Source organism: Leptopilina boulardi, unplaced genomic scaffold (assembly GCF_019393585.1).
Source record: "Leptopilina boulardi isolate dan_hultmark-lab unplaced genomic scaffold, ZJU_Lbou_2.1 LbouV2_258, whole genome shotgun sequence".
Lineage (NCBI taxonomy): Eukaryota > Metazoa > Arthropoda > Insecta > Hymenoptera > Figitidae > Leptopilina > Leptopilina boulardi.
Window position 1 is genome coordinate 847,579 of NW_026137816.1, and position 27,589 is coordinate 875,167.

General features: G+C 28.0%; 1 long non-coding RNA gene across 2 annotated transcripts in view; it reads right to left on the reverse strand.

The window, feature by feature from the left end:
* The window catches only part of LOC127280935 (uncharacterized), a 133,462-nt gene that overhangs the window by 101,404 nt on the left and 4,469 nt on the right, over positions 1 to 27,589 (reverse strand). For both annotated transcript variants that reach the window (XR_007842899.1, XR_007842898.1), the window contains exons 2-4: positions 26,497 to 26,673; positions 23,406 to 23,557; positions 10,282 to 10,340 (exon numbers count right to left, since the gene is read on the reverse strand). This is a non-coding gene — a long non-coding RNA (uncharacterized LOC127280935). The remainder of the gene's footprint in view (positions 1 to 10,281; positions 10,341 to 23,405; positions 23,558 to 26,496; positions 26,674 to 27,589) is intronic.

Below are 27,589 nucleotides of genomic sequence, written 5' to 3' on the forward strand. Positions count from 1 at the left end.
ATAAAATCCCACACCTTAATTTTCCCAAGAGTAGCTAGCGCCACCGGTGGCAACCTCACAAACTTTTCCTCACGAGAAAATAATCTTCACCCGGCAATCTTAAAGCGGGATATTCCTGACAAAAGTGGTGTAGAGGGGAAACCAGTTATTCACTCATGGGTTGTACTCTCGCAGAAAAGGCACGCACCGAAAGAGAGAGAGAGAAAAAGAGAAAGAGAGAAAGAGAGGAATCGAGGTTATCGGCAGTCACGTGGTCTCGGCACGCATGTCTCACGGTCATAAACTATACAGCTATCTGTCAGACAATATACATATATATACAGAATGTATATGTATACATATACAGAAAAGTGCGTTTTCCAAACCGTTTTTTCCCGACAAATTAATTTCTAAAATCCACTATCACTAATTTTACCATTTTTTGAATTAGGAAAATATATTTATTTTGGAAAAAAAATTGCCGACCGATCGGGCCAGTTTCGTGTCGTGGCTCGAACTACTGCTGAACATGCGATTCACTCGCGACATTGGTATGGTTCCCTCCTGTCGACGTATAAACGAACACATATATATATGTACATATATGACAGTTACGTATGTACGGCAAAAGGCAACTCTTGTGTTTAGTTGAACATGTATGTTTTTACGGTGGAAAATGGAAGGTGACAGAAGAAGAGATCGGTGTGGCATATATATATATGTACATAGCTAGTTGGATACTTTTGCGGAGTAAAAGGCTCAAGTATTCGTGTTCGCGCCTTCATCGTCGTCTCCATGGGTAATGTCCGCGTCCTTGCAGGCTGATTCGGTCGTTCGTCGTCGTTGTACGGGTTAAGAGCGAAGCCGGCTGCCGCGCTCACCAGGAACGGTGTATAACCGAAGGACCAGAGATAAAGTGGGAGAAGACGTTTATGGGTTTGCATCCTATGTGCTTCATCCTATCTCCAGTTATGACTCCTTCGACAAAACCCCTTTCCCTCTCTCCCCCCCTCCCCTTTCTATCCACCTCAATGTCGTCTTTGCGAAATGTAGCCTTCTTGTGTATGTATGTATATATATATAAAAGCGAGTATAGGTTATAAGGAATAAGTCACCCTCCCGGGAACTCGATTTGAGCAAACGTAAAGGTCGTGTAACGAGAGGTATAGAGAGAAAGAGAGAAGAAGCAGAGGAGAAAGAGACTTCATGCAGTTCAGGTTATTTCGCCTGCAATGACCTCTCTCTTCGCGACCTCAACTTTTCCCTCTACCAGAAGATGAGCACTTTCGTGAAATTAAGTTTCTGCACACACCAAAGCGATTCTGTTATATATATATATATATATATATATATCTTAGAATCGCTTTGGTATATATATATATATATATATATATATATATATATATATATATATATATATATATATATAACAGAATCGTATATATATATACGATCACTGAGTTTGCGTGACGGATGACCATGACCGTATAACCACTCCAAAGGAGTAACCAAACTTCTTCAAGAATAATCGAGAAAGGTATATATATAAAAAAAAAAGAAGAGGGGAATGATGATATGGGGCTGTTAGGAAAAGGGCTACTACTTTCAGATGGTTGGTTAAAAAAAAAAAAAGGGAAACTCGGATTATGTAAATCTGCTTGCTCTCTTTTATCTACCCTTTTCTTTCTACAATTGAGAAATAAAATGTCTTAATCAGAATATTGTCTTTTCTTGTTTCTCTAAATCCTTATATTTATATCCCAAAGGGAATATAAATTATCTTCTAAATTCTAACTTCTACCAAAAACTTTATAGAGTTCACTATTTGCACGTCAGAATTTTTAAAACGTCGAATTTTCATTTGTCCGAAATTACAAATGAACAAACCCCAAAATGGCCGAATATCGACAGAAAGATTTTGGCGCAATTTTTAAAAAACTGACCAATTAGAAATTATCAAAAACAAAACTTGTAATTGGTCAATTTTAAAAATAGTGCCGAAATCGATTGTTTTTTCAGTCATTTGTAATTTCGGACAAATGATAATTGGACTTCTATAAAAATTCGTACAATTAAAAATTCGGACAAATTCAAATTCGGTGTCTTAAAAATTATATCAATCAAAAAATCGTACAACTAATAATTCGGAATTTAAACAAATTAAAATTTGTCGCCCTAAAAATTGGGACAAATTGGAATTCGGTGTCCTAAAAATTCGGACAAATTGAATTTCGTCACCCTAAAAATTGGAACAAATTGGAATTCGGCGTCCTAAAAATTAGGACAAATTGGAATTCAGCGCACTAAAAATTCGGACAAATTGAAATTCGGCGTCCTAAAAATTCGGACAAATTGGAATTCGGCGCCCTAAAAATTCGGACAAATTGAAATTCGTCGCCCTAAAAATTCGGACAAATTGGAATTCGGCGCCCTAAAAATTCGGACAAATTGAAATCCGTCGCTCTAAAAATTCGGACAAATTGGAATTCGGCGCCCTAAAAATTCGGACAAATTGAAATTCGTCGCCCTAAAAATTGGGACAAATTGGAATGCGACGCCCTAAAAATTCGGACAAATTTAAATTTGTCGCCCTCTACATTCGGACAAATAGAAATTCGGCGCCCTAAAAATTCAGACACATTGGAATTCGGTACCCTAAAAATTCGGACAAATGAAAATTCGTCGTCTTAAAAATTCTATCAATTAAAAATTCGTTTAATTAAAATTCTGACAAATTGAAATTCGTCGCCCTAAAAATTGGGACAAATTGGAATTCGACGCCCTAAAAATTCGGACAAATTTAAATTTGTCGCCCTCCATATTCGGACAAATTGGAATTCGGCGCCCTAAAAATTCGGCACATTGGAATTCGGTACCCTAAAAATTCGGACAAATGGAAATTCGTCGTCTTAAAAATTTTATCAATTAAAAATTAGTTTAATTAAAATTCTGACAAATTGAAATTCGGAGCCCTAAAAATTCTGACAAATTGAAATTCGGCGCCCTAAAAATTCGGACAAATTGAAATTCGGCGCCTTAAAAATTCTATCAATTAAAAATTAGTTTAATTAAAACTCGGACAAATTGAAATTTGTCGCCTTAAAAATTCGGACAAATTGAAATTCGGCGTCTTAAAAATTATATTAATAAAAAAATAATATTGTTATTTTAAAAATTTACGGAGGAAAAATGAAACATTAAAAAAATAGAATCGCCAAAAACCTATTCAATCCTTTTTCTCGAAAGATTAGAGAATTTTTTTGCTCCACTGGACTCTGACGTATATAATCTTATTAAAGCTCAAGTCACAAGCTCACGATACTTATATATATATATATATATATATATATATATATATATATATATATATATATATATATATATATATATATATATATATATATATATATAAGCTTAAACCTTTATATCGAGTCATAAAAAAGAAGATCCACTTTATTTTTTTTGATCCCATTCCTCGACTCTAACAGATTCATTCCTGAATCATATAATTTTTATCAATTTTTCTTATTACGTTTTTATAAAGTAATAATAATAATAATAATAAAAATAATAATTTTCTCGGTAAAATTCATATATATATAAATAAAAGTATATAACTAATGGCAATTATAGCGCATGGGATAAAGTAATTTACACAAAGTTGTATATTATAACTATTTTCAAGATATACTATTTTCCAAGTAAGTGAACTTCGTATTAATTAAATGTCAGAACTAAATTTACTGTTAAATATGAATTTCCGTAGGTAAATGTATACGCAGTTATTGGGCTTTAATGACTTGAACTCGCTATAGCCTATATAAAATGTATTCCCCCTCGGCGCACATGCGTCCCTCTCACTCTCTCTCACTCTCTTCCTTTCTCTCTCCGATATAATACATTTGAGAGCGAAGGGCTGCTGCAAATGTGCTGCTCAAGTAGCAAACGCGGTAGCGTCTGTCGTTGCTATGGCCACCGACCATGGCGGGAATCCCTTCTTTGCCGATAAAGAAGGCCTCTGCCCTGTTACCGACGGAAGTCATTCAAATTAGTACTTAGCCCTATTACCCCATCGCATTGTTCTCTTTACTCAAAAAGAAACCTTCTCTACATTATTTTTTCATCAAATTTTACTAAAAATTTTAATAGCCATAATAAAAATCGTAAACAAACAAAAATTGTTTGCCAATTTTCAATATGGAATCCCTTTACTAGACTGGACCATAAAAAAAAGAAGTGAGACAAAAAAAATGAAATTAAGAAAAAATTTAGAAGAACAAATTAGAAGAAAATTTAGAAAAAAAAAAATTCAGAAACTAAAAAAAATCATGAAAAAATAATTTTTTTTGGTAACACACCTGACTAGATGTAACCTGTACCATTTTCTCCTGACGATTGTGAGGCAACATTGTGGAAACAGATGAAAATAAAGAGTGGGGAGGTAGAGTTGAAGGGTAGGGGAAAAGGGGAAATTGAAGTAGACGGCAGCCATGATGCAGAACGCACCAATCAACAGACAGCGTTATCCCGTTACGCCGTAATGGCTGCAGGGAACCGCCCCATATAAAACCTGGTGGACGTTACGCTTATTGGACACGAAGACGTTAAAAGTTTTATTGTAGACCTGGCAGTTACACCCGCTTTTACCCCACTCACTCTCTCTCTCTCTCTCTCTCTCTTTCTCTCTTTCTCTCCTTACACAAGAAAATCATAAAACCCGCGCGCGGGCTTCCAGCTTTTTGGTCCCTTTGAATCATTCGCTTGTCTAGTATGCCCCCTGGTTGACGACATTCGAAACCGATTATTCTCCATTTTTTTCCCTCTTACTCTCTTAAATCAAAATTAGTAAAAATTGTTACTAATTTAAATTAGTGATTCACTTATTGCTTTAGAATTACAATTTTACAAAATTTTTAGCAAAATTTACTAATATTTAGTAAAATTTTACTAATTGATTAGCAAAAAGTGAGTCACTAATTCACATTAGTAAATTCAGATTTAGAGAGTAAGAAAATTTAACCAAAATATTAATTAGAATAGAATTGTTATTAATTTTTAATTTAGTATTTAGTATATTTTTTATTGAAAGAAAAAAATTTGCATTTTTAATATTTGTAAATTGTTAAATATAAAAAAGGTTTTTTTTTTTTTTTTTTTTTTAAACAGCTAACAACTTTGTTTACAATAACGGATCTAATTAGTATAATTATAAATATGTGGAACGTGAATGTGACCTTGAGAATTGTTACGCAAAACTAAAAACTAAAATTATAAGTATTATGTAATTTAATTCACCGTTAAACCTATGTATTATACTTGACATCGGATAAGGATTTGAAAAAAAAAAAATTTTCCTAAACATATTATACTCATCATTGTTCAGTTTCAAAATAATAATAATTTGCGACTATAGAATATTTCACTGGAAATTCCACGAGTTATTTCTTATCAAGATGGTATTTTTTTTCTTCTTTTTTTAGCGGTTCATTATTTATATATATATATATTATAATAATTTAGACCGTGAAAAGAAAATTTAAATTTGATACACTATTTGAAATTTGAATTATAAGTTAAAAATAACTGATTTGATTTCTATTAAAATTTTAGTTACAAAAGAAAATAATTATTAATAGTAAAAATTCACTTTTCTGTTATGTCAAAATGACGAAAATTTCGTTAACTAATCACTAAATTTGAATTAGTAAAAATTTGAACTAATTTAAATTAGTGACTAACTTTTTGCTTTTGAATTAGTTAAATTTTACTAATTCGATAGTAAAAAAAAATTTTGTTTACTAATAATTAGTTGTATTTTACTAATTGGATAATAACATTTTTTTATTATTAATTAGTTTAATTTTACTAATTTAGTATTTTTTAAAAATTTACTATTTCAGATTTAGAGAATAAATTGCATTATAGTTAAATTTAACTATTTTTTAAAATTAATTGTTCTATTAAAAATTAGTTACATTTTACTAATATTTTGTAAGTTTTAACTATTTTTTATTAATTTATTTTTCTATTAAAAATTAGTTATTTTATTTCTGATAATTAGTTGTTTTTTTTTACTAATTTACAAAACAAAAAGTCAGCCAATATTTTACTTATACAATTAATTAGTTTTAAATTTACTCTCTAATAATTTGAATTAATGAGAATTCGTTTATTAATTTAAATTAGTGAAAATTTTTACTAATTTTTAGTCATTTTTTATTAAAAATTTTAGTAAAAAATATATATAGTACTAAATCAAATGGTAATATTTCACTAAAAAGTAGTCAAAATTAGTAAAATATTAGTATTTTAATGAAAATTAAGTGGAAATTAGTGAAAATTTCTACTAATTTATAATTATTTTTACTAAAACTGTAGTAATAATAAATATTACTGTTAATCGAAAAAAAAGTAGTAATATTTTACTAAATAATAAATTTCCTCTTTGAAGAAACAAAAATTAGTAATATTTTACTAAATATTAGTCGAAATTAGTGAAAATTTCTACTAATTAAAATTATTGAACGAATTTTCTTACAAATTAAAATTTAGACTGTATAAATTAAAATATATTTTAATATTAAAAATTCAATCTCAAAAAATAAATAATTGTTCAGTGGCGTTAAAAAAAAATCTCGTTCCATTAGTGATATTTATTTATTTTTTCTATTCTCAAAAGAAGACGCCCACACGTTCATGAATAATGTTGGCATTTACTTTCTTTTAGCTTGTTATCATATATGCAGTATATAGCATGTACTCAATAAACCGCGATAAGCGCACACTATGGTGATCAGACGGCAAACTAGACTAGCTAATGATTTCTTGGCACGAGTGCTTGCATGACGTCACGCCATTTCCCCTTAAGCTTTTTTTTCAAAGAGCACGTTCCCATTGATTATTGAGTGCTGGCATGAAATCGAAAAAAAAAAGTAAAAAAAAATAATAATAATAAAAATGAACGAGAGCTGTCTATCAAAACATACTGACAGATCACTTCACTCAAACGAGATAATAATATACTTGTTAGTCATGATAAATTGTATTTTTTTGTACCAAAGTTAATTAAATGCAAAAAATTATAATTTATTTTTTTTTTTATTCTATTATTTTTTATTTTATTATTTATAATTTATTTGAATGAAAATCTTTACCTGGAACAGGGATAAGTTTCAGTGGAATTAAATTTATTTCAAATTAAAATCAAATTTCTTTAAAGTAAATCTAATTTATTGCTTGCAAATAAAATTTATTTAAAGTCAATTAAAATTTATTTGAAACAAGCAAACTTTATTCTATTTTTCTAAATTTTTTATTTAATCACTTTGAACCAATTTTAAAATTTGTTTTTACTTGCTATTAAAACATTTTGTTACTATTTCTTTTTTTGTGTATAAAACATGTTTAGAAAAAAATAAATAAAAAACTATATTCGAAATACTATAATTTTTTTGTATAGAGAAAATCATCGTTTAGACGAAGAGGCGCTTCATGTGTAAATCGTAAGTAGTATAGCAACAGTGAGACATGCGCAAAGTAAGTCCCACTGTGCAACGTCACTACTACTTGCGAATACACATTAAATATGCATGGCGCGATGGTAGCCCAAAGACAATATGTATTATCTTTAACAAAAAAAAAAAAAAATTGCAGTAAACTATTTAAATTTACAGTCATTAATTTTTTTTCTAAACTAAAACGCGAAATATATAAGTAATCTTGTATAATGTAAACCAAAAAATAAAGGACAAATTTAAAAAAAAATGTACTTATTTCTTTTGCGGATCAAGTTTAAAAATTTTAAATATACTTAATTTTTTTCAAATTATAATTTTTTGTATTTTCCAGTTACTTTGCCCTGTATATTAATAAATAAGAAAATAAAAAATAATGTAATAATAAAAAAATAATTTAATTTAATAAAATAATGTCTTTTTTAAAATGCACATTTTCAAAATTCTTTATCTTTTTTTCTACCGTAATTTTTTTCTGTCAAATCCATTTTATAAATTCTAATTTATACATATATTTCCATTCTACATTTACCGTTACTTCTATAATTTTTTTTTTTAAAACAAATTCAATTAAAAAATAAATAATGTTTTAAGAATAGATATAAATATTTTATTCTTAATAAGACCTCATAAATGGATAATATGTAATAAATTTCATTTAAGGAAAAAAAAGAAAAAAATATATATACACATATATATATATTTACAATGTAACATACGTTTTATACTATTTATAATATATGTTATGTTGCAAATACGACGCGCGTAAAATATTAAACAGAAAATTTAGATAACTACTGAATATGTATAAAGGTTGTTTGTTGCTACATCATATATATATATATATACGCGTTATAAAATTTCTCTATAACTCTGTAATCATATGGGAATTTACGTACATCACAATATAAAGTAATAAAATAAAGTAAATGATTATCATTATCAATTTTAAATACATTTTCAATTTAAGATTTAAAAGTAAAAAGTATACACGGAGAAAAATAGATAGGGGAGATAGTATCATATATTTGATCTTACATATACGGACAGCAATCTAGATTTCTATCATCAGTTACTATCCAGATTGTACAAAGTAACAACTTGATTGTACTCTCTAAATTTGAATCAGCGGAATCTCGCTGATTCTCAGCTATAAGTATACCACTGATTCTAATCAGCTTATATGCACTGATGAATTAGTGGAATTTCACTGATTTTTCAGCGTATATCCGCTGATTGGTACCAGTGGTATACTTATCGCTGATTCAAATTTAGAGAGTAGTGGGTAACATAACCATACTTTTTGTAACATCTTTGATAGTACCGAGTAGCATAATGATAGTACCGGATAACATCTACTTTTTACCATCTTAAGATCATAAGTTTTTACCATCTATTTCTCTCCTAGAATAAACATTTGTATCTTACACTCTCTTAATTTGAATCAGTGAAATTTCACTGGTGAAATAGCTAGAAGTCGGTTACTGAATCATTTAGTGAAATTTTCACTGAAAATCAGTCATATATCACTGATTTTCAGTGAAAATTTTACTAAATGAATCAGTCAATTTGTTTTACCCATTACCGATAATACAGATTGACTGATTCATTTAGTGAAATTTTTACTGGAAATCAGTGATATCTGACTGATTTTCAGTGAAAATTTCACTAAATGATTCAGTAACCGACTTCTAGCTATATTTCACCAGTGAAATTTCACTGATTAAAATTAAGAGAGAGTGCTTGTATAAGTACTATAAGTTATTGGTTATGTTTCTTCCAAGAATATAGAAACACGCGTGTATGACATTTTCAAGCAAAAATGTTATTCTTTTTTCTTTTAGCGGTTATATTTCTCTTATTTTTAGGTTTACACGAATTCGAGCACGAATTTATTGTTCGCATGATGTGAAACGAATTTTCAATTAAACATTTACTGCAGTAAAAAAAGACAAGAGAGATCCTAAATGTTGAGTGGCTTTTAAGTATATATATATATTATATAACCCAGTGGGAAGTGTGCCATTTTCTTATAAATTTTGTATATTGTACTCTTAAGAATAAAATTCTTCTTATTTATTTATTCTTGTTTATTTAATCTTATTTATTTATTTAAGAATAAATAATAAATTTAAGAATAAATACCAAAATTAAGAATAAATATTTCAAATATTATTATAAATTATAATTAAAATACAGTTAAAAGTTTTAACAATAATAATTTCCACACACCTATTTTTAATTATATACTGAAAAAAAATTTATTGATTCAAATAATCGCGTTACCTGAATATTATTAAAATAAATATATTTCTATTTAATAATTATTGAGTCAATTAAATTATATTTGTTTCAAATACATCAATTATTGATTCAAATATTTAATTTAATAATTTATTTAGTTTAAAATTTATTGAATTCAAATATATAAAAATTATTTGGCCCAAAAATACAGTGTATATATTTAATTCAAATACAAAGTACACCAAATCCAAATGTTTTTATCAATTTGAAACTCTATCAAATACTTTTAAATTAATAAATAAAAATAAAAAAAGAATTATAAAATTATTTAAAATTAATTATAAATAAAAATTATTACTTTTAAATTTACAGTAAAGAAAAAATTATTCGCTCCAAGTAAATATTTATTTGATAATAGTCAAGTATATTATCTTTTTTTTATGTATGATTTTACTCTTATATGGACCATATTTACAATTTGTAAAATAGAAATAAATTTGCTTTTTTGCAGTAAAATAATAAACAATAAATAAATAAAACTCACCGCAGATGAAATATCATCCACTTTTCGATACACAGAAAAAATGTCCAACACACTCGACACTAGAACAAAAAAAAGAAAAACAACACTTGTTAATTCACAAAAATTATCACTAAAATAAAACTTTTATAACCTCCAAAAATTGTCATAAAAAAAATAAAGAAACATATTCACTAGTAAGGAAACATAACCTCTTTATCTTGGATCTGATTTTGTCATAACGGAATTCACAGCGTGGTTTACAAAAAGATGGAGACTTTCGCGAGGACAATAAAAGAAAACTTTTGTTATTACATACCGAATTAACTTTCATTAACATTGAAGTAAATAATTTTTTTTTTTTTTTTAAATGTTTTTTCGGCGGAAAAAAACACAGAAGAGGATTATTATTATTATTTACTTATGGAATGTAATATTTATTAAAAAAAAAAAAAAAAAACGAGTGCCATTGGAATAGGCAGAAAGGCGGCAGCGACATCGCGGATAGCCGGGCGACCATGTGCTTCCTGTAACAAGGCAACTTTACTGCGCTTGCGTTTCTAAAGTCTGACCCTACGTCACTCTTCTATCGTTCCCCCTCGACAACATATACGAGAGATGGATACGACATAAAACCCCGTGCAGTCAACTGTTACAACCCCCGGAGTTGTTCGTGTAGGTGGAGGAGAGAGATCGAGAGGAGGGAATTCGCGGAAACAAGAGAGGAATGAGCTTCAACCAACTTTGTGTTTGTATATATATACATATATACATATGCTTCACACTACTGATGATGAGGTTAGAGTCGCTTCTATAATGGCGATTATATTATGGGTAAGCATTTTTTTTTTTCCTTTTTTTTATCGCCTTATCGTCTGTACATATATTGTATATTTTGTGTCGAAATTTGTAGGACTATTTAAGGGTCTCAAATTCATTATAGTTATAAGAAATATCTTTAAAATTCTGTTTTCTCCAGAGAAAAATTTGTTTGAAACAATATCAAATTTGAACTACCAAATTTATTGAATCAACCAAATAAATGAATTGGGTTAAAGTTTGGTTGATTCAATTAAATAATTTTATTTAAATGAACCAAATTATTTATTGTATTTAACGAAATTTTAATCGAAACAAAAGATATGCTTACAAGCAAAAAATTTAGGATATTCAAAATTTGTTATATATCTTCAATAGAAAAAAAAAATTATTTCAGTAAAACGTTTATTTAGTTCAAATAAATATTTATTTAAATCAAAAACAAATTTTATTTGAAGTAATTAAATAATTGTGTTAAACTACCAAAAAAAAAAAAAAATGATTATATTCGATTCAAACAAAACTTTTCTCTTTGAGTCGCATTATTTTCTGTACTTACGCACTGGAAAAAAAATTATTTGATTCAAATACTCGATTGCTTGACTATATATATATATATATATATATTACCAAATAAATATTTATTTTTATCAAATAATTATTATTTGAATCAATTAAATTGTATTTATTTCAATTACAGAAAATATTTAAGTTTAAATACAATTTATTTAATTCAAATAAAAATTCTTTGGTTTAAGTAAATATTTATTTGATAATAGTCGCAAGTAATCGCGAGACCCGTGCAGAAATTTTAAAAAAGGGCCCTGCCAGGGCCCACGTCGGGAAACTCCAAAATCGCATATGAAGCAGGGTTCCCTATTTCAACCAGGTCAGGGCCAGGTTGGCGAATTTCTGCACGAGAAGTATTTAAATCAAATACATTTTTTTTCAATGCGTACAAAGTCTTAAAATAAAGAATAATTCTTAAATTAAGAAATATTCTTCTTTTAAGAATAATTTTATTTTTATTTTAATATTATTTTTAACTATATAAGAATAAAATCGATGGGAAATTTAATCTTCAATAGGCGCCAAGAATTAAGATATTCTTAAATTTAGAATTTCGTTTTTTCGGTGTTGTTATTATTATTATTATTATTATTATTATTATTATTATTATTATTATTATTATTATTGTTGTTGTTGTTGTTGTAGTTGTTATTAATATTATTATTATTATTGTTATTATTAATTATATTTAAATAGGGAATCGCCGTTTAAAATTTAAATCTTTGGTAATATAATATATAAAACATTTCCTAAACAAACATAAGTTAAGATAAATATTTTAATACACGAGTATAGTAAATATTAGCATATTGTCACAATGTAAATTTTAGTGTAAATAAAATAAATTTATGAAATCGCAAAATTGATTTATTTTCTAAATCTGCGTCGTCGTGTGATGAATATTCCATTAACGTAAGGGTTATATGTATATATATCTCATTTTTGAGATATATATTCATACTTATATACTATGGGTAATACGTCAAGTGAACTAAAGAACCGAATAATAACTGTCGCACGTATATTTTCACAAAACTGAACATTATTTACGTTTTACGCGGTTAATGATCTTTTACTAATATATATATATAAGATCTATTGGTTCTTAATATATATATATATATATATATATATATATGTGTGTGTTTTAATCTATATCATTTTTGCCACAACTTATTATATATATTTTGCAATAAACTTTTATCTTAAATAAATATTTAATTTTCTATTTTTATTTTTGTATTCAATAAATAAAAATATAGTATAAATAATTTTTTACAAGGAAAAAAAAAAATTATATTTACAATCAAACTTGATTGGTTGTCCCAAGAAAATGTTCAATATTTGTATAGAGTAAATAAAATTTTTATTTGAACGATAGAAAATTTGTTTTAAAACAAATTTATTATTTATTTATTTAGGTATTTATTTATTTATATTGAGACTTTATTTTTTCTCTATGGGACACATGAAAATAATATTCAACTATTATTAATATAATAATTAATAATAATAATAATTTAATATTTATTACAATAGTAATAATAATATAATATTTATTATTATTATTATATTTCGAAATACTCGTATTTTACATTGAAAAGTTATTTTTACATTCTAAGTAAAAATGTATTTAAAAAAAAAGCTATTTATATTCAAATTTCCAAAGTCTTAAATATATTGTTCTTAAATCTTCTTTAAAATATATTTTTGTAGATGACACTTATATGATTGGGTTATTCAGTTATATATTACATAATTCCGAGGATTCTTATAACGGAATTTACGTGTATATATCACATATAGAATATATATATATATATATATATATATATATATATATATATATATATATATATATATATATATATAAATTATGAGAATTTCAATGCAAAAAATAAAAAAAAAAGTGCGCAGAACTAATCTTAAAACGTTTCAAGATTATTAGTTTCTTATTTCCATTATGTAAATCAAGTATACTTTGCGCTCATTTTAATAATTCTTTGATTTTATCATTCGTGTTAAATTTTTAATAAATACTTTTTAAAATTTATTTACAGTTATTACTCGCGTTATTTTTCTTTTCTTTAAAAAGTTTACTGTGGTAGCAAAAAATTCACTACCACAGCAAACTTTGCTCGCTAATCACACGCAGTTAACTTATAAAGTATTTACTTTATTTGCTTTATTTTCTAATTTAAATTTTTTTTTATTTAAAACAAATAAACGCAAATTTACACTGAAAAATTAAATTATTTGATTCAAATAATATAACTTAACTATTAATTATTAAATAAATATTTACTTGAACCAAATAAATTTTTTTTTTCAGTGTAATAATAATAATAAATTAAAAATAATAACACACAATTAACAGTGATTTATTTTTCGCCATTTTAAAATTTTGAATAAAAAAAACCTGATTATAAAAAATGCAGGACATGTGCGTGTATATGTATATGCAACATTGAAGAAGCAATGAAATAAAACAAAATTTGTTTTTGTTCAGAGGAGAAGAGTTGAAGAAATACAATTTAGAGAGATCAGACGAAATTCCCGGAACGTTTATTTCATTTATATGCATATATTGTATGCGCCGCATATAACATATTATAAAGAGTTCGCCAATAAAGAGACAAACGCACACACACACGTATAAGAATGAGAATTCTCTATTGCAAAGGATTGCGATTTGCATATAAGATATAAACGCGATAAGGGCATAAATTCCCATAGGGGGCTGCATAAATGTTGTAAAAGCTTCTTGTCACAAACAATCTTGAGGATATCATGTCTCAACTCTCCTCTCGTATATATGCGTGTATTCACACACAAACACTATATAAATATATACATATGTTTTTTTCCCTCATCCTCTATGTCAATTATGTTTTATAAATTATACATATGAAAACATCTCTTGAATAAACTTTGTTGCATCTTGCCTTAATGAGCAAAACAGTAGGATATCAGGTTTTCATCAATGTGCGCAACTTTGTATAAAGTCGACGAGTTTTTTTTTATGCCTTTAGAGGAATAAAATCACATTGTATATTTGTAAATGTAATATATAAGTTTGAGACGACGGTGAGATTTTCAGAATAAAAACACATGCGAAACAATAAAAGTTTGCTGTGACAGAGAATTTTTTTTGCAACAGCAAATTTTGTTACAAAAAGGAATTTGCTGATGCTAACAATTGATGTCGAATTTATAAAATTTAGTAAACAAATTATATTTACTCTGACAGCGAAAGTGTTTACTGTTAAAATTAAAAATTAACTCTCACAGTAAACTTTTTTTGTCCTTACAGCAAATTTATTTGCTATTAAATTTCTTGTCATAGTTCACTGTCACCAAATTATATTTTAGTTAATACAGCGAATTAATTTTTCAGTTTTTTTTACACGTCACAGCTAAATTTTTATCAGCTGTAGCAAATATTTTAGCTGCTGTAGTAAATTTTTTCAATATCTGTTTCTATATTATATTCTGCTAAATTAAATTTACTAAACACACAGCGAACAATTTTGCTAAGAAGGCAAAAAAAAGTTTGCTACGAGAGTTAATTTTAAAAAATTTTAATTTGTTTTAGAAAATATATTGCCTCTAGCAAAGTCTCACATAATTTATGTGAAAATTATTCCTTGACCTTATTTTTTTCCCTCGCATTGTATTTTCAAGGTTTTTGGAAAATCTGAGTTGCAAAAAAAAAAAAAAATGGACCTATGTACACAAAACCCTACGATGAAAATTCAAAACTGACCCACATTTTCTGGTGTTGTGCTATTCGAATGCGCGCAATATGTATAGGAATAACGAAAGGGCAGTCGGTCGGAATAAAAAAAAAAATTACCCTCGGTTCCTGAAAAGAGAGAAAGTAGGGTATTCTCCGCACGTTTGTGTGTATATATGTATTTGATGTTGTCTCTTGACTAGAAATATATATTATTGTGCCGGATGTCTTTGAAGCTAAAATTAAAAGTTAAGACTCCTCCATCGCTTTCTAATTTTTTTTTACCATGTTTCTTAGAACATTTGGAATCACGAACAACTCTTGCGCTGTTTTCAAAATATATTTTCTTCAAGTTTAGCAAAATTAAAACTTTGAAACTTTTTGATTTTATAAACAAATATAATATAATAAGAATAATTTAATAAATATAATAAGTATGTATTAAATATACTATAATTAAAAAATTGACTAAAAATTAGTCGAAATTTTAAATATTTTTTAAGTAAAATTTTACTATTTTATTTAGTTATTTTTTTAACGAAAATTTTAGTGCAAATTAGTAGAAATTTTCCCTATTTTTTAGTAAAATATTACTATTAAATTTAGTAATATTTTGTTAATTAAAGTTATAGTCAAAAATAGCTAAGAATTAGTTGAAATTTTTACTACATTTTAGCAAAATATTACTATTAGATTTAATAATACTTTTGCTACTAAAATTATAGTGAGAAATGACTAAAAATTAGTAGAAATTTTTACTAATTTTTAGTAAAATATCACTATTAGATTTAGTAATACTATTATTACTAAAATTTTAGTGAAAAATTACTAAAAATTAGTAGAAATTTTCACTGTTATTTAAAGTAAAATTTACTTTTTTATTTAGCAATTTTTTAACTAAAATTTTAGTGGTAATTAATAGCAATTTTAACTACTTTTTATTAAAATATTGCTATTAGATTTATTAATTTTATTTTTTATTAAAGTTTTAGTGAAAAATGACTAAAAATTAGTAGAAATTTCTATACTAATTAAGTAGAAAAAAAAATAGTAGAATTTTCTACTAATTTTTAGTAAACAATTACTATTTGATACTAGTAATTTTTTACTAGTTTTAGTGAAAACTGAATGGAAATTTTCGCTAATAAATAAATGAACTATTCTTATTCAAAATAAATTCTAATTAAGAAGAATATCCTATTTATAAATTAAAATTAAATTTATTTAGATAATTGTTATTTTAATAAAAAAATAAACTTTAGAAAATTCCTTATAATTTTTCCCCTATAATCTTATCACGAATTCAAAATGACAAATAAAGGAGAATATATATTCCAACTCGTATATATCTATATCTTTTCGAATAATAATCTCGAAAGTCACAAAATTTATTTTTGAAAAACAAAAAGTAAAAACATTCAAGCAACATAAAAATCCATGTGAAAAACAACGGCGTCTGTCCGACGGATTCGTCTATACTGATTCGCCGAAATTATATCCGCAACTCTCTCGATAAATAACATTTCTATTTTATCGTATATCCCTCCACGTCTGAATGTTCCCCTAATGATATCTCTCTTCGTCAAACTTGATAATGCACATATATCGACCTACCCTAATACATTGATAAGACAAAACCCAACCTTCTTTGCATTATAGAATACCCATTCCCTCACTATGCAAAAAAAAAAGGATATTTCCTTCGGGAGATTTTCTTCCCAAAGGGGGGGAAGGGGGTGTATTAAGACATTCGCGAAAATCTCCAAACGATCAAAAAAAAGAGCTACTTTGCATTCGAGGTCGATAGCAACATCGATCTGCGCCAAGTCTATTTTCATTGCATCTTTTTTGGGATGCAACCGCATGGCGCTCGCGCATAACGTTTATGTCGACTCGAATGAAAGGCGTGGCCTATGGTCCAAGGACCTACCAGCCAATCGATAAGCCCATAGCCCCACCGATGTTGGATGTCAGGCAACCTCGCATATATTCGACCTCATCGTTGGAATTTTGCTGGGTTCCTTACCAAGAGGGCGGGTGGTGGGAGGAGGATGAGGATGAGGAAAAAAGACTAAGGCTAATTGATTATATCTGGTATCACGTCCTCATATTCCGTATATATATATAAGATAAAAAAAAATTCACTCTACTCTAATTAGCCCTTTTTGATATCTTTTATATTCATTCCCCCTTTTAGCATAGCAAAGCCAAAAAGATATACGTACCTTATTAAGTTCGTATATCCGTATGTACATGCCGCGATTTTTTTTTTGCAAAAAAAAAAAAGAAAAGAAATTTTCACCCAAAATCGTCAATTAAAAAACACTCATTGTCCAAAAATGTCAATACCCTTTTTTTCCAATTGCACATTTTTTTTTTTTTTTTTTTGATTTTCGAAGTATGAGAAAACCGAGTAAAATTAAAATTTTCTGTCTCTATGGAAAAAAGCCCACTTTGATTTTGAAATTCGATGTGGCCCTAACCTCATCACAAACACACATATAGGCAATGGTTATATATCGCGTGACTCGCTCTCCACGTGGGGGCCTCCGGAAGACAAGGACGGTAATCAAGGTCGCGTTCAACCTCACTAATTACCCACAACACGAGGTTTTCGTCTCTCTCTCCCCCTCCCCCCTTTCTCTGTTTCTATGTCCCACAACTAACTTATAGGGGGGGGGGAGTTTTTAAGACACAAAAAAACACCGATAAACCGGCGCGGGTGGAATTTTTTTTTAACATTTTTTTTGAAAAATTATATTTTTTTGGATCTTTTATAGAATTTACTTGGCGAACGCGATGGCACCCGTTCGGCGCTTGGTACTATACGCCTTGGCTTTGCTATACTATAAGGTAGTAAGTGAGTGAGACCGGACCCCTACCGGCGCAGCCGTACATCTTAGTATTATGGGCAACTCACATTGGAAGATACGCCATCAAGCATAGCCCTAGCGGAGCGCGCGAGCGAGCGATTGTAAAAGTTTTAGGGACACTTTGCGAACACCCTCCCCTCCTCCTCATTCCTCTCTCTGTCTCTCTCTCTCACTCTCTCTGCCTACCTCTTTGTGTCTATTTCTCTCACACATTCTTTCTCACTCGTGTTTATCACTCCCTCTTTCTCTCTCTCTCTCTCTCTCTTGCTACTCTGCCCCGCTACCACCCCAGCCGCGCCCCAGCTCTCACTCCACACTTTGGTACCCCGTGTACCCCTGAAATCCCCCTCTGCCATAACTCCCCTCTCAATGCCCCGTTGCCCTCATCGACCCCACTCCCCCTTTTAGAGAAACCTAACTACAAAATCGGCCATGTAGCCGTGTGAGCTGCGATCTCTGTATGTCATGGGCGCGGCGCACGACGGGGTGGTTAAGAGAAAGGAGAGAGAGAGAGAAAGAGGATTTTGGTGGACAAGTTGCCACTGTTCAGTGGCGCCCTCGACTCTAATCGTGAGAACGATGAAAGAGTGTTTTTTTTTTTTTTTTTTGCGAAACTATCTTCGAGAGAGGGATGCTGGAGTATTGTGCTGCCATCACTAGGATGGGAACAATCTGAACTAGAAAGGTTTTGATAGGTTCGATTTGCCCTTAGGCAGCGTTAGGTGATGCATCAATATTGCGATTGCTCTACTCGTTTCAAAGGGTATACGCACCGAAAAAACATTCTTTTTTTTTTAAGAATATCGCACATACATTTTGTTCTTAGTTATATAGAATATAAAAAGAAAAAGAAACACAACAAAAGTCTCCGTTTATATATTAAGACCACAATATTAACAGAATATTAGCAACAAAAATGGGCAGCCCAAGTAATGCCCAGCTAGCGCCATTTTACAAAAACAAAGAAATAACTAAAAAATATAAAATTACAATTTGAATGCATAATTTCAAGGTAATAACCCGAATATTTAGTTTATTTTCTAATAATCTTTCAAATTCTTCGAAATTATCGAAAACTGAGATGCCCTAGTGGAGCCCAACTCGCGCCCATTTACGAAAAAAATGAATTACCAAAAAATTATTACAAAATTACAATTTGAATGCATATAATTATAAGATAGTAAACGAATTTAGTTTATTTTCTACAATAATTTTTAAATTTCTTTGAAATTATTGAAAAATAGGAAGCCCTGGTGGGGCCCAACTGGCGCCCATTTACAAAAAAAATGCTCGTTAATATGAAAACCTCTTCTAGAATTAAAAGAATTTAATGTCAGAAGCAAACGATAAAAATAATTCAATTTTTTGGTAATAGCCTCGAAATTCTTGAAAATTTTTGGTAACTGGGAAGCCAAGGTGGAGCCCAGATGGCGCCCACTTACAATAAAAAAGTAAGATAATATGAAAAACTCTTTTAGAATTAAAATAATTTAATCTCATAATCAAACGATAAGAATAATTCAGTTTTTTTGTAATAATCTTCGAGATTCTTCAAAAATTTTTGGTAACTGGGAAACCTAGATGGGGCCTGGCTAGCGCCTACTTACAAACTGAAAAAAACTGAGGAATTTTCCATACACTGTATGCAACTCTACTAATTTAATTCCAAATAGAATTAAAATAAACTAAAATTAAAAATTGGATTAAAATAAACTAAATTTAAAAATTGCATTAAAATAAAAGCGTTAAATAACTAAAGTAACTAAATAATAACTAAAAAAAATTAAATTTTTTCCCTCAAAATTTCTATTAAAATTATATATATATTATACAAAAATATATGTATATGAGTTAGAAATTTACGCTGCATATATTTTTTGATTTTAATCTGAATTAGGCAATTTTTTTTTTTTATTTTTATTCTCGCTTTGCGGCTTATATTCTGTTCCCAACTATTGCCGTTGGCGCTTTTACCTCCTCTTGAAACACACACAGAGTATATAACACACGAGTCAATTAACCTTTTGACTGGCAAGTTTTTTGGAACGAATCACACGCAACTATAAGGTGCTGATGTTGAAACGGTTTTCTTTATGGTAAACGCGCGCGAGCGCAGACAGAAAGCAAAATGAGATGAAACGTTTTAAGCAACACCTGTTAACTAATTTGTAATTTCTATATAGCGATGCGTCTTACAAGATTAGAATTCTTTTTCTAAAATAAATTTTCTATATACCTATATCAAAAAAGGAACGCCTAAAAATACATTATTTTTATAAATAAAATCAAAATCTATTTTTAATTTGTATGTTTTTTTTTAATTAATTAGTTTATTAAAATGGAAACTAGAGCGCAATTAATCATAAAAACGATAATTTAGGAAAATTAAATTACACGGTACAATGGGATAATTAAATATAAATGTAATTAGAAACAGAATGTTTCTCAAAGCTAAATAAACATATTTTTTTTACCTATTTGTTCGAGAAACAGGAAAAAGGAAAAAAAAGCACGTTGAGTCGTAAAAATTATCTTCATCTAATAGGGTCGGACAGACAAAGTTAAAACAGATGGCACGATTGACCTGAAATGAAATTGCTCCTTATTTCTTTTGGCGGCTGACATTTTTGACATCTAATTTTACATACATATATATATATATACGTGGCTACTAAAAATATTCGCGTGTGTTTTACCAAAAAAAAAAAAACCTGATTTCATTTAAGTCCCTTTTTTTTCATTCCATTAATATATTTTATTTAAAAATTTGAAAATTTTAATTTACTGTAACAGAAAATATTTTTATTTCCCTGCAGCAAACAAAAAATCAACTTCGTGTGAAAATTTAAATAGCAATTATAATTAAATTAAATCTTTGTTTGCAATAAACTTTTTTTTTTGCATATTTCTTAAATTAGTAATCATCATAAATAAACTTAGATCTTTATCTGCAAACGAAATACGAAACATCATATAAGTCAAAAGAGAAGAAAAAAGAAAAAAAAAAAGGAATAAATTATGAATTAATAACTGTCAATTGAAAATTTTCTTCAAACGATTATTATCAGTTAGCAAAGGCGCTGGTGTGTTCAAGGATCCTCGACAATATAATTATCCAATTCCGCGAATCACAAAGATTCCAAACAAAACGAGACCATAATTACGCGCCGCGGATACGCGCGGTTAAAACTCTACTCTTGTTTCGCGGACACGACGTTGAAATAAGGTTTCGTGATTTCCGACTATCCTACCGTGACTACTCGCTCCGATAAGCCTGTCATTTCGTTTCAAGGGGGTGTGAGGAGGGGAGTATTTTTTTTTTCCTACACGCTTCAACGATTTGGCCGAGTTAACGCGACTCTCGAATCCATAGAGGAAATGGCATTATATTTTATAAAAACAGATCTACATGGGCTAAATCGATATCTTAGATATATATTGCGATTGCACATAGCATAGCTTTCACAATATTTAACCAAGCGGAAATTCGCCAAACTTGTGAGTTTGGCAAATTTCCTGTGAAGAAATATATATTATTTATATATGGTATAAAAAATTATTCATATCGATGAGAATATAATTATAAATTGATAAAAAAAAATTTTTTAACAAGGTTTGGAGCAATTAGTAAACTTTAACTTTAGTAACCAGTAATTAATTCTTTAAATTAAAAATTGCCAAATTGAACTCGTTATTTTTAACAAAAAGATTAAATACTTTTTCATTATAACGAAAATTTAAAAAAAAATTACTAAGTCAAAAAGTAAATTTCCTAAAAATTAGTAAAAACTTCTACTAATTCGAATTATTAAACGAATTCTGACTAATTTAATTAATTAATAATTTTTATTATTTAATAATTAGGGTATTTTTTTCGTGTAAATTAGTTTTGTAAAACCTGAGACTAACATTTAAGAAAAATTTTTCCCCAGTTGTAATTTTCAATGTTTAAATATGAAAACTTGTAATTTTTGTAAAAAAAAAAAATAATGTTTAAACACTGTTTTTTGTTTTTTTCTCTACAAAGTGCGTGACTGGTGGGCGGAATAATTCACGTAACTCCTCCCACTTTGGTAAAGAACCACTGATTTCTCTTGCATCGCGTGTTCCCCACTATCATGGATGCTGCGCGCGACGTATAATGCGCAGGCAAATGTTTTCTGAATTTCTAATTCTTTACTTTTAACACTAAAAAGTTAATATGTGGGAATTTTTTTTTTTGGAAAAAGGGTTAAAATTTAAATTGACTGCAACAATAACAACTACAACGACAAAAATAACATCTTCTTTAGTTCCACGGAAAAAAAATTAGCGCTAAAAATGAAAACGAATGAAAATTGTGAAAATTCACCGGAAACATTTGTTTTAAAGCTATGCCAAATGAATATTTATTAGTAAATAAATATAGTAAATAAAAACAGTTTTGTTGAATTATTCTGAATTTTGGTTAATTTTTCCGAGTTACGCTTTTTTGGGAGTGCAGAAGAATCAACGAAAGTATAAATAATAGAGCGTTTAATGAGTACCACTGACTTGACAGCGTAAAATGGGGGGAAAAAAGGAGAGGAATCCAATCCCAGAGCTCCGTAACCCCATTTTGCACACTTTGGTCAGTGGTAGTTCAAGTCAACGGAGCCTCCGTGATCTAAAATCTGATTCTAGTTCGAACTTTTTTTTTTTAAATTAATTAGGTCGTTTTATAACTTCTGTTTTCCTTTTTTGGTCCCCTCTCATATGTTTTTCCCAATTATTCATTATCTAGTATGAGAAACTTGCTTTCATCAGCCACTAAATCCACTACGGGGCGCACTATAATCACATTCAACGAATATTTTTACAGTTTTTCTATACAGGTTCATTTTGAATAACGTGAAGTTGTCTGTTAACTCATTTTAATGCAGATCTGATTATGAAATGCAGCAAAAAATTAGTTCAGTTTTTTTCTGTGATTACAAAATAAAATTTTTGATTTTAATTTTAACTAAAAAAATCTACTGTATCAATAATGTTTTTCCGCGGGATAAAAGAGAAAATTTTGCAATTGGTAAAAAATTAGAAACAATTGTATATATAAATCATCTACACGTCACAGTGCTATTCTAATTCTATTATGTATATATATATATATATAATATTCTCTAAACACATACCTCTGGCAGATAAGATCTCGGCTTTTAAATCCACATCATAACCGTGGAGAAGGACACACTGTGTGCAAATAACTTTCAAATTGATTTACTTAACTTCGTTGAACATTTACTGGTACTGTAATGATGATAGCATTGTTCCTTATATTGATGACCTGTAAACACATCAGAATTTACAATTTTAGCTTTCAACATATTTTTAAAAATATTAACAGATATAAATCATATACTGCAATCTCTTTAAAAATTATGGTAAATTGTTAACTTTTTCTTCTTCTTTTGTTATATATATATATATGAAATTAGTTATTAAATATATTTATATATCAGACTTGGATTATATTTTCAATTTTCGTTCTGTCTTTGAAATTAATGCCACTGAAAAAATTTATTTTAGTAAAAGTATCGATTTTTATTATTAAATAATAAATATTTGATTCAAATAATTATTTATAACTATTATCAAATAAATATTTAATTGTATCAAATGATTTTTATTTGAAAAAAATGGTATATTTAAACCAATAATTTCTGTATTTAACCCAAATAAAATTTTTTTAAGCTTAACAGATATTTATTTGGCTCTGACAAAAAAATACCTTTTTTAGATGCAGAAATTATTGGTTCAAAAACATTTTATTTAATACAAATAAAAATTATTTGCTTCAAGTAATTATTTATTTGACAATAAAATCGAATATTTGAATAAAAAAAAATTCCCAGTGCAAATATTTATTATTTATTAATCTAAACCCCAAAATCTCGTAATAAATATTTGTCATCAACTGTAATAAAAGCGCAATATAAAGCAAATTTCAAAGTTAATAAGAGATTCCTGGGGCATATTATAATACACGGACGACTAACTTTCCTCAATTTCTGTCCCGTGTCTTCTTTATCATCTTGCAATATCTATTCCGGGAAAAGATTCACACAAAATACACGTATTTACAATGTAGGTGTACCGCATTTAAAAATATTAACCTTAATATAGTGGCCGCCTTGTACAGCTGCACAAAATTACACATATAGTGGAGAACATATACACATATATCTTGGTATTTAATATGTTTCAGCGCATAAATTGACGAGTATATGGGGCATTATATTGGGGGTGGGAGAAGAGGGACCAGTAGACTGCCCTTTCGTGGCTAAATCGTCTCCGATGAATAACAGACTCCGGTGTTCTTTTTTTTTTATTTTCAAAAAACGAAAACATATTTTTTTACTCCTAAGAATTAAATTTTTTTAATTTTAAAAACAAAATTAATTCTCATTACTATTTTTATTTATTCAAATTTCAAAAAATGATAAGCAAAATCGGTTACGATTCATATTTCTTAACCAAGTTTTAATAAATTTCGAAATAATCTCTTATTCTCGCATATATATGAAATTCCTGAGGCAAAAATAAGGCGTGTAAGAGAGCGCCATTTGATTTTTGTCCTCGTATAATTTTTCTCCTCTTATTTGCGACGTTCAAGCAGAAAGTTTATATGCAAATATATATAGAGGTGGGGAAAATGAACGAAAGATAATAACATGAACAAGTTTTGAGCCGTCAGACGCAAAGTTTATGTTGTCATTTTGTTATATAGGAGAGAGAAAACGTTCAAGAATTGCGCCAATCGAGCAAAAGAGCTGCACACTGCTGACTCGACATGGTTGGAATCAGTTGCTTTCGTCCTAATTGGAATCAATTCCCCACGTTCAATTTCTTTCTTTGTGGATGGCGAGCTTTTTAAACCAGTTTCGCAGAGATGACTGCAGCGAGAGCACTTAACGATTTAATCATCCGTTTCTTTGATTATAAACTCTTTTAATGAATCCGCGTCGATAAATATATATATATATTTTTTCGAAAAAAATTTATCGATTAAGAAAAAGAAAATTTTTATTCAAAGAAGATAACAAATTTGAAAATTTAGGTCACAGATAATAAAAATGTTTTGGATCTGATCCAAAAAAAAAAACAAACAACTTTTTTGTATTTTTTCTTTTTATCAAAGAAAATTTTTTTTTTATAAATATTCCAATTCTAAAATATATTTTTTTTTTTTGCATTTTTTTATTATTTATTTACTAAAAAATAGATTCTAAAGTTTTCCGTTAAGGTATATATACTATGTAATGGGAAAATTCAGGTTAGATATCCCACGTTTTTTTTGACTTGGTAAACAATGGCAGTTTGTTTACTTTTTTCTTTCTTGATGATTGGCGTGGATTATTTCCAAGATCCACAAAAGATATATATATATATATATATATATATATATACAGCGAGAGGAGAAAAGAGAAACGATATCGAGCGGGATTTTTCACCGAAAATTACAGGCTTATGAAATTAGAGTGAAGGTGAGCGTGAACCGCGACCTATCCCTCTTTCTCGCAATATCAAATATAATCGTCTTTCGATCGAATACCCGCGCGGCCGGATAAATTTACGCGGAAGCGTATATTTTCTTCATCGCGCGCTCTCTGTGATATTTTCAATGAAGAACACCGTTATATTTCTCGGCAAATTTAATTCGTGGAAATTGACGAGACGATTGCATCAATTGAAAATTGCGCGACGCTTTATAAGATTTATGCCATTTTCGAGATATATATAAAATATTTCATCATGTTTCGTTGAACATTAATTTTTTGTATGAAGAAAATTTTTTCACTAAGATATATATGCGCGCAACATTAATAATTTTTTTTTTTTTTTTTTTTTTTGTAAATCGATAAAAATTAATTTATTTAGTACACGGGTTTTAAAAGAACCCTTGAAGTATAAAAATATAAAAGATATAATATGAGCAAATTAACGCACCAAAGCACTCTCCTACAACAAATTGTCATTCTTTTGTGCGGTGAATAGTAAACTTCTGAAATTAGATTTGAAGAAAATCAAAGAGATTCCAAAAAAATCGATACATTCACTATAAGAATAATAATATAATAATAATAATAATTAATACTAAATTACTCTGATTTATCGAAAATAAAAAAAATAGTTTTTATTTTAGAAAAATTTCTTTTTTTGAATTTTGTTTTTTCGAATAAGATAAAAAGAAACTAAATTTTTTCAATAACATAAAATATTTACCTTAATAACGAATTCCCATCGTCAAGGAGATATATATTCTTTCAAACTAAATAGCCCACGGAGATCCCTACTTTCAAGTTAAATTTCCATTTAAAAATGTGAAAAATAACCGTAAAAATAGACCGAGTTCTAAAAAGTCTGATACTGGAGAATTCTGCGCCATATCGAGGATAGAATCTGGAAAAAGAAAAATTTAATGTTATATATCAAAAATTACTAAAATTATTTTAAAAACTTATCAAAAATAAAAAAATTAGTTTTATTTTAAGAAATTTTATTATTATTGTTATTATGAATTTTATTTTACTATTTCGAATAAAATAATAAAAATTTATTTTGTGTTTTTTTTATCAATAAATATTTCTATGAATTGATAAAAATTACAAATAAATAACGCTGATTTATCGTAAATAAAAAAAAAAGTTTCATTTTAGAAAAATTCCTTTTTTTGGAATTTTTGTTGTGTCTGACAAAAAAAAATATTTATTATTCTCTATGTTGTATTTTAGCAAATTTTGCTAAAAAAATTAATATAAAAATTTTTTTGGGGATTTTAACGAAAAAATTTTGCCGAGAGATTAAAAATATAATATTTGCAAAAAAACTTTTTATATTTATATAAATTCACCTGAAAAGCGGCCTTTAATGTCTCTACTTCCAAACTGCACAAAGTACATTATATAGAAGCAAGAAAGCCACGAAAGGCTAAACACGTTTTCACAATTTATTTACATTTTTATGTTATCAAAATGAGCGTATAGTATATACCTATCTTTAAAGAAAAAGAGGAAAAAAGAAACGATATTCATAAATATTTCACATTTTTCAACATTTTAACTTGTTTATATCATTTTATCTTTCAACTTCTTCTTTTGTATATATATATTTATATATATATATAGTTAAATCAACAGAATATGTAAATTAATTTTTTTTTTCTTCTTCTAACTTTAACACCTTGCTTCAAATTTTATATATATATGATAAATTTTTTTTACACAATTTTGCATAAGTTACGCGTGGGGAAAATTTATCTTCTTTTTTGTTTTTCACTTTTCAATGAAATTTGTTTAGCCTCTTTTGATTTAAACTT